Source organism: Penaeus vannamei, chromosome 30 (genome assembly GCF_042767895.1).
Source record: "Penaeus vannamei isolate JL-2024 chromosome 30, ASM4276789v1, whole genome shotgun sequence".
NCBI lineage: Eukaryota > Metazoa > Arthropoda > Malacostraca > Decapoda > Penaeidae > Penaeus > Penaeus vannamei.
In genome coordinates this window covers 30,376,876-30,384,375 of record NC_091578.1, presented here as the reverse complement: position 1 = coordinate 30,384,375, position 7,500 = coordinate 30,376,876, and the positions used below count along the sequence as shown (strand labels likewise).

The 7,500-nt window shown below is 38.3% G+C and overlaps 1 protein-coding gene across 1 annotated transcript in view; it reads right to left on the bottom strand.

Annotated features, from left to right (window-relative positions):
- LOC138867547 (serine/arginine repetitive matrix protein 5-like) overlaps window positions 1-2,992 on the bottom strand; it is a 63,466-nt gene extending 60,474 nt beyond the window's left edge. Inside the window, exon 1 of the mRNA XM_070143465.1 lies at window positions 2,745-2,992. The gene's annotated coding sequence lies outside the window, so the exon portion shown is untranslated. The remainder of the gene's footprint in view (window positions 1-2,744) is intronic.
- Window positions 2,993-7,500: the final 4,508 nt, after the last annotated feature.

The following is a 7,500-nucleotide window of genomic DNA, read 5'->3' as shown; positions in this document are numbered from 1 at the left end:
AGAGAGAGAGAGAGAGAGAGAGAGAGAGAGAGAGAGAGAGAGAGAGAGAGAGAGAGAGAGAGAGAGAGAGAGAGAGAGAAGGGAGGATTAGAGAGAGAGGGGGTGATATAAAGGGGAGAGCAAAAGAGAAAGGTAGAGAGAGAGAGAGAGAGAGAGAGAGAGAGAGAGAGAGAGAGAGAGAGAGAGAGAGAGAGAGAGAGAGAGAGAGAGAGAGAGAGAGAGAGAGAGAAGGGAAGATTAGAGAGAGAGGGGGAGTGATATAAAGAGGGAGAGCAAAAGAGAGAAGTAGAGAGAGAGAGAGAGAGAGAGAGAGAGAGAGAGAGAGAGAGAGAGAGAGAGAGAGAGAGAGAGAGAGAGAGAGAGAGAGAGAGAGAGAGAGAGAGAGAGAGAGAGAGAGATTGAGACAGAGAGAGAGAGAGAGAAAGGGGAGAGCAAGAGAGATAGATAGAAAAGCGAGAGAAAAAGAAGAAGAAGAGAGAGAGAGAGAGAAACAAAGAGAGAACGAAAAAAAAGTCAGTCAGAAAGAAAAGAGAAAGCGAGAAAGAAAAGGAGAAAGGAGGAAAAAACACAAGAAAGAAAGGAAGAGAAAGAGAGTAACACAAAAATATCCCGAAACACTAAAAGTCAAAACAAAACCTCGACATATAATCCTAAAATTACTCGGAGACAAAAAAAAAATCTGATTCTTATAAAAATATTAATTGGACTAATGGAAAGACCAGGTAATTATGTCACTATTAATACGAAAATAATTAAGACTAAAAGAACGTAATTGTATTTAATAATCAAAAGAAAATGTGCTACTTATAAGAGCTTATTAGCTTTAAAGACGTGTTACTTATAAGGACCTATTACTTGTAAAGCCTGTTAACTTTAAGGCTATTTTACATGTAAGGACACGTTACTTACAAGGGCAAGGTACTTATGAGGTTATATTACTTATAAGGATGTGTTACTTATAATCTCTTAGTAGAATTTATGTTATGATAAGTTTTCGAAACGACGAAAATATAAAAAAAAGAAATAGAGAAACCAAAATAGGATAAATGGATGTCAAAATATTAAAGAAAAAAAATAGCGATAGAAATAGAAGGAAATGAAGGGAAAAAAAATACGTGGAAAGATAAAGACAAAAAAAGAAAAAAAAAGTACATGAAAAATAACACATGTAAAAAAGAAAAAAATAATAATATTATATAAATCGAAAATAAATGAAGAAACAAAAACGCAAAAAAACACTCTTTATGAAGAAAACGAAAAGCGAAAAAGCGAAAAAAAAACGGAAGAAAATGCCATACGAAAGAAAACGAAAAAACGAGAAAGAAAAAAATGGAAGAAAATGCCATACGAAAGAAACACGAAAAAACGAAAGAAAAAAAAAAATAAAAAAAAAACGAGAAAAGAAAGAAAAAAACGGAAGAAAATACCATACCAAAGAAAACTATTAAAAAACGAAAAAAAACGAGAAAGAAAGAAAAAAAACGGAAGAAAATACCATACGATTCCATGTTTACGACCCAGATCGATTTCTCCCGAGAAAGGTAATTTTAGAAGCGACCCCCCCCCGCCTCCCCCCACCCTCCCTCCTCCCCACTCCCCGCCCCCCTCCCCCCCCCCCTCCCCCTCCCCCCCCCCCCTCCCTCCCCCCGCCCCCTCACCCCACTCCCCCCTCCTCACCCCACGCCCCCCACGCCCCCCTCCCCCCCACGCCCCCCTCCCTCCCCCCACCCCCTCCGCGCCGTCTTCAATAAATTACCAAAACACAAAACGAATGTCACGTATTTTCTCTCCGGTCCATAAAAGACAGTGTCACCATCAGTCTTATGCCGTCGCCGCCAAGGGGAGGGGGGGTAGGGGGGAGGGAGGGAGGGGGGTAGGGGGGAGGGAAGGTGGGGGTCATTTAGGGGGTCACCATACAAGAAATAGATATGAAGAGATAAGAATAAAAAAAAGTTATCGAAGTAGATGCATTTTTTTTTTTTTTTTGAATTATTGCTTTGTTATCGGTTTTAGGGTCGTATTCTTGGTATGATTTCACCATCGCGTGTCACCATCACTCGCTGTCATCTTGTCACTATAATTGATAATATTATAGCACCATCATCACTGTTATTATCGTCACTATCAGAATTATCACCATATTTTGCATCAGTCACTATCAGATTCACCATCAGTTAAACATTTCGCTATAATATATTCCTTTTATCAGCCTTACTATCATTTCTTGCTTCGTCACTGTAATCACCACACTATAACGAATTATTAAACACCATTAAATATTCAAGTCCGTATTTCACCATCACCGGAACTATACGTCACCATCAAATGATCGTAAGTCAATATTTCATCATCGTAAGTCAACCGTAAGTCATATTAGTCATTATAATACTGATGCATCACTGTCACGCACACTCATCATATCGCTATCACTATTATCGGATTATTGACACTGTTCGAAAGTCACTATAAAACATTACTAAAAACACCATAAAAAAAAACAAAATCTTTCACCACATTTCTGCAAACACTGTAAGGTTTCTAGAATTCACCATCACGGGTCACGACTCCCGCCCCCCCCGTCACCATTTCACTATAAGTAAACAGGACAAAGTCACCATAAAAAAAAATAAATCACCATCACCGATTCACTATAACCGACCAACAGGGAATCACACATCAAACCATCCGTGCGGTGGCATTACAAGGCTATAATAACACTATTACATGATCGCTGCAATACTCACCATCACCATGAAAGTAAAAAAAAAACAATCACCATCAAAACCTCAGTGTCCCAGTCACCATCAGAGGGTCAGTATACCCCGGCATCACAGAGACAGAACGAAAAAGGCATAAAATCGGGCAGGAACAAGGTCATTTAGCCACCACGCGGGGACACAAAAGGCAGACACCGTCACATAGTCTAATTCGCGTTGACACAGAGGCACGGGAGCGCTCCGCAAAGCCGTCCTCTCGCTTCGACGTCTGCGGGGTGACTGAGCAACCGAGTGGGAGTGAAGGGGGTCGTGAGGAGGAGGTCGGGGGGGAGGGGGGAGGAGGAAGACGGGAGGAGAGGAGGGAGGAGGGGGCGAGGAGGGAGAACGGGGGAAGAAGGGAGGAGGAGGATGGGAGGAGGGGGCGAGGAGGACGGGAGGACGGGGCGAGGAGGAGGACGGGAGGAGGACGGTGAGGAAGAGGAGGACGGGAGGAGTAGGGGGTGAGGAGGAGAGAGGAGGTGGAGGAAGGAGGAGAGGAGGAGGGGGAGGAGGATAGGGTATTCACCCACCTCCCCACCTCCCCACCCACCTACCCACTCGCTCCACCCCCGCCACACTCTGTATTGACGGCTCGGCCATCCACCTTCCACCCTCCACCTCCCACCCTCCTCCCTCCACCTTCCACCTCCGACCTTCTTCCCTTCCCTCTCTCTCCCTCTTGCCTCTCCATTCCCCCCTTCTCTTTTTCTCTTTCTGTTGCTCTTTCTTCTACACCTCTCTCCCTCGTTTCCTTACTTCTCTCAGTCTCATTCTATTCTTCTTCTTGCTCTCTCCTCTCTCCTAGATTTCTCTTATTCCCCTCCTTCCGTCCTCTCCTTCTCTCTTCTTCCCTCCATCCTCCACCCTCCCTTTCCCCCTCGACCTTCTTCCCTTCCCTCTCCTCTTCCTCTTCGCTAGCTGCTCCCCCCTTCCTTCTTTCTCCTTCTGTTGCTCTTTCTCCATCCCTCTCCCTCGTTTCCTTACTTCTCTATTTTTCTTCTTCTTGCTCTCTCTCCTCTCCTTAGATTTCTCTTGTTCCTCCCTCCATCCTCTCCTTCTTCTTCTTATCTCCCACTTTCATCTATCCTGCTTTCCTCCCTCTTTCTTTCCCTTCTATTTCTCCATCCTCATACTCCTCCTTCTTCTTTTCCTTTCCTCCCTCCTTCCTCCCCCCACCTTTCCTCCCTCCCACCTCTCCCCTTCCTTCACCTCTCCTCTTCCTCCCTCTTACTACCTCCCTCCCTCAACCCCTCCCTCCCTTCCTCCCCCATCCCTCCTCCCTCCCTCCCTCCCTCCATCCCTCACTCTTCCTCCCTCCCTCCCTCCCTCCCTCCCTCCCTTCCTCCCTCCCTCCTCCCTCCCTTCCTCCCTTCCCGGAACGACCCTTTTGCCAAAGTTGTCCGCCCACTCCGTCAGTATCCACAAAACCGTTATCCACATTTCGTTTCACACACCACTTATTCCGAAAAAGAGGAGAGGAGAGAGAGAGAGAGAGAGAGAGAGAGAGAGAGAGAGAGAGAGAGAGAGAGAGAGAGAGAGAGAGAGAGAGAGAGAGGGGGAGAGAGAGAGAGAGAGAGAGAGAGAGAGAAAGAGAACGAGAGAGAGAGAGAGAGAGACAGACAGACAGACAGACAGACAGACAGACAGACAGACACACAGACAGACAGACAGAGAGAGAGAGAGTGAGTGAGGGAGGGAGAGGGAGAAACAGAGAGAGAGAGAGAAAGAAAGAAAGAGAGAAAAGAAAAAGAGAAAGAGAGAGTGAAAAAACAGTATGCCCTCTCTGATTTGTTCCTGCTGATAGTGTCACCATTTCACTATAACAAAAAACCAACACACATCACCATACTCGATTCACAACAAAGCACCATACCATTCTATGACGTTTCTTCTCAAAATCATTAAAAAAATACTTTTCTAGTAGAGTTAAGCTCGACGAAATCAAAGTTAAAAATCTATCGAATATATTTTTACAAGTCAATAATGTTACCCCAAATTCCTTCCTTTCGTGTATAGGAATAGAAAGAAGTATTTTCTCGCTTTAGAAACCTACAGCTTACCCGAAACGTGTTCCAAACATGTTGAACCAGTAAGCGAATGTGGCAAAATGCAACAGATTCTTAATATATAGGCCTTCATATTGTCTTTTGACTTGACTCTTTTAAGAAAATATATATATTTTTTTACTTTACCACGACTTTTTTTATCTTTTTATTTGTTTATCATCTTCATTTACTTATTTGTTTATTTGTAAAAAGGAGTATTGTGAATTATTTTTTCAATAAATGAGTGTAAGAAATATAGATTTTTTTCACTTTATCACAAGAGTTTTTTATCTTTTGTTTATTTGTTTATCATCTTCATTTACTTATTTGTTTATTTGTAAAAAGGAGTATTGTGAATTATTTTTTCAATAAATGAGTGTAAGAAATATAGATTTTTTTCACTTTACCACAAGACTTTTTTATCTTTTGTTTCTTTGTTTATCATCTTCATTTACTTATTTGTTTATTTGTTTATTTGTGAAAAGGAGTAATGTGAATTATTTTTTTTTCAATAACTGAGTGTATTCTAGTACATATAATTATTTGCATGTAATATCTTAATCATAAACCAATTTAACATTTATTTCAACACACGAATCTATAAATCAGTCAAGTCATTCAGTCCTTATTATAAAATTATTTTAATTAATATTCTCTTGACGTGTGACTTTATGATATCATTTCATACAAGTAATATTTTCATGCAATTTTTTTTTTCTTTTCCACTTTCGAAATATCATTTTAGCCCGATCGTGTGTGGCCGAAATTCAGTTTATTTCATTCTGATATATATATATATTTTTTTTTTATTATATATTTTACGTATATACCGAAATTATGCAGATTGGTACTCGGATTTTTTTTTCTCTTTATATCATAAAATATTTTAGATTTGTTTTGGCGATATCAACAATATCAGTATTAATATCAACATTAGGAGCTATATCGGTATCAATATAGGCATATTGATATCGGTACCGGTATTAGATACATTATATCAATATCATTATCAACATCAATTTTATAATTGATATCAGTTGCCATATCAATGTCAATCATTTTATCAATATCATTATTGATTTCAATATCAGTGTCAATATTAACATTAATGTCAAAATCAGTTGCAATATTGATATCAATATTGATATTAATATCAACAACTATCTATATCAACATCAATATCAATATTAACATCACTACCCATGTCAACAGGTTTTTTTTTTTATCGGTATCAACATCAGTATCAATGTCAACATCAATTTCAACATCATTACCTTTATCAACATTAAAACGTTGCAATATCAATATCTACATCAACATTAATATCAATTATAATATGCAACAATATCATCAACATCATTATCAACATCATCAATTTAAAGATCAGCTTCAACATTATATCAACATCAACATCAATATCAATATCTTATTGATATCAACATCATATGAACCTCAAAATCAACATTAATATCAATATATTAACATCAATATCATACCAATATCAACATCATATGAATCTCAACTTCAACATCAATATCATCAACATTATATCAATATCAACATTATATGAACCTCAACATCAACATCATATTAACATCATCATATGAACCTCATCAACATTAATATCAACATTACATTGACATCATCATCATATGAACCTCAACACCAACATCAAATCAACATCAAATCAACATCAAATCAACATCATATCAACATCAACATTGATATCAACATCAACATCAAATCAACATCAAATCAACATCATATCAACATCAACATTGATATCAACATCAACATCAAATCAACATCATATGAACCTCAACATCAACATCAAATCAACATTGATATCAACATCAACAACATATCAACATCAGCATCATATGAACCTCAACATCAACATTAATATCAATATCATCAATATCAACATTGATATCAACATCAACATCAAATCAACATCATATCAACATCAAACATCAAATCAACATCATATCAACATCAACATCAACATCATATGAACCTCAACATCAACCTCAAAATCAACATCATATCAACATCAACATCATATCAACATCATCAACATCAACATCAACATCAACATCATATCAACATCATATCAACATCAAATCAACATCAACATCCCACATCAACATCAAAACCCACATAGGCCAATGCTGCATATCGGTCTCTCCCATCCCTGCCATTCACATCCTTGCACTGGCGTTTTATGTTGTCATTCAGTGCCATTCCCATCCCCGTCATGGCTGCTTCCCTGTCATCCCTCTACAAAATGGAAGTTTTATCGCTGTCATGAATGGCCGTGTAAACGCTATTTTTATTTTTATTTTCTTTTTCTTTTTTTTTCTCTCTTTTATTTCCATTTTTTTTATTATTTCTTTTTTCTGTTTTATTTTATTTCCATTTTTTCTTTTTTCTTTTATTTTCTCTGTTTTCTTGTATTTCATTTTTTCTTATTTTCTTTTTTTATTTTTTTATTTTCTTTTTTTTTATTATTGTTTTTGCTGGTGTATACGTGCTGCGGTATCTATAATAGAATTGTGATCAACATCATCAAAGTGATTATTTCCCAACCTATCACAAATAGTAAAAAAAATATGTTTTATGCATATGACGCGTATAATTAAATTCTACCACAGCTATCAACGCCGTTCTCTTTATCAAAGACATGAACAATTAATATC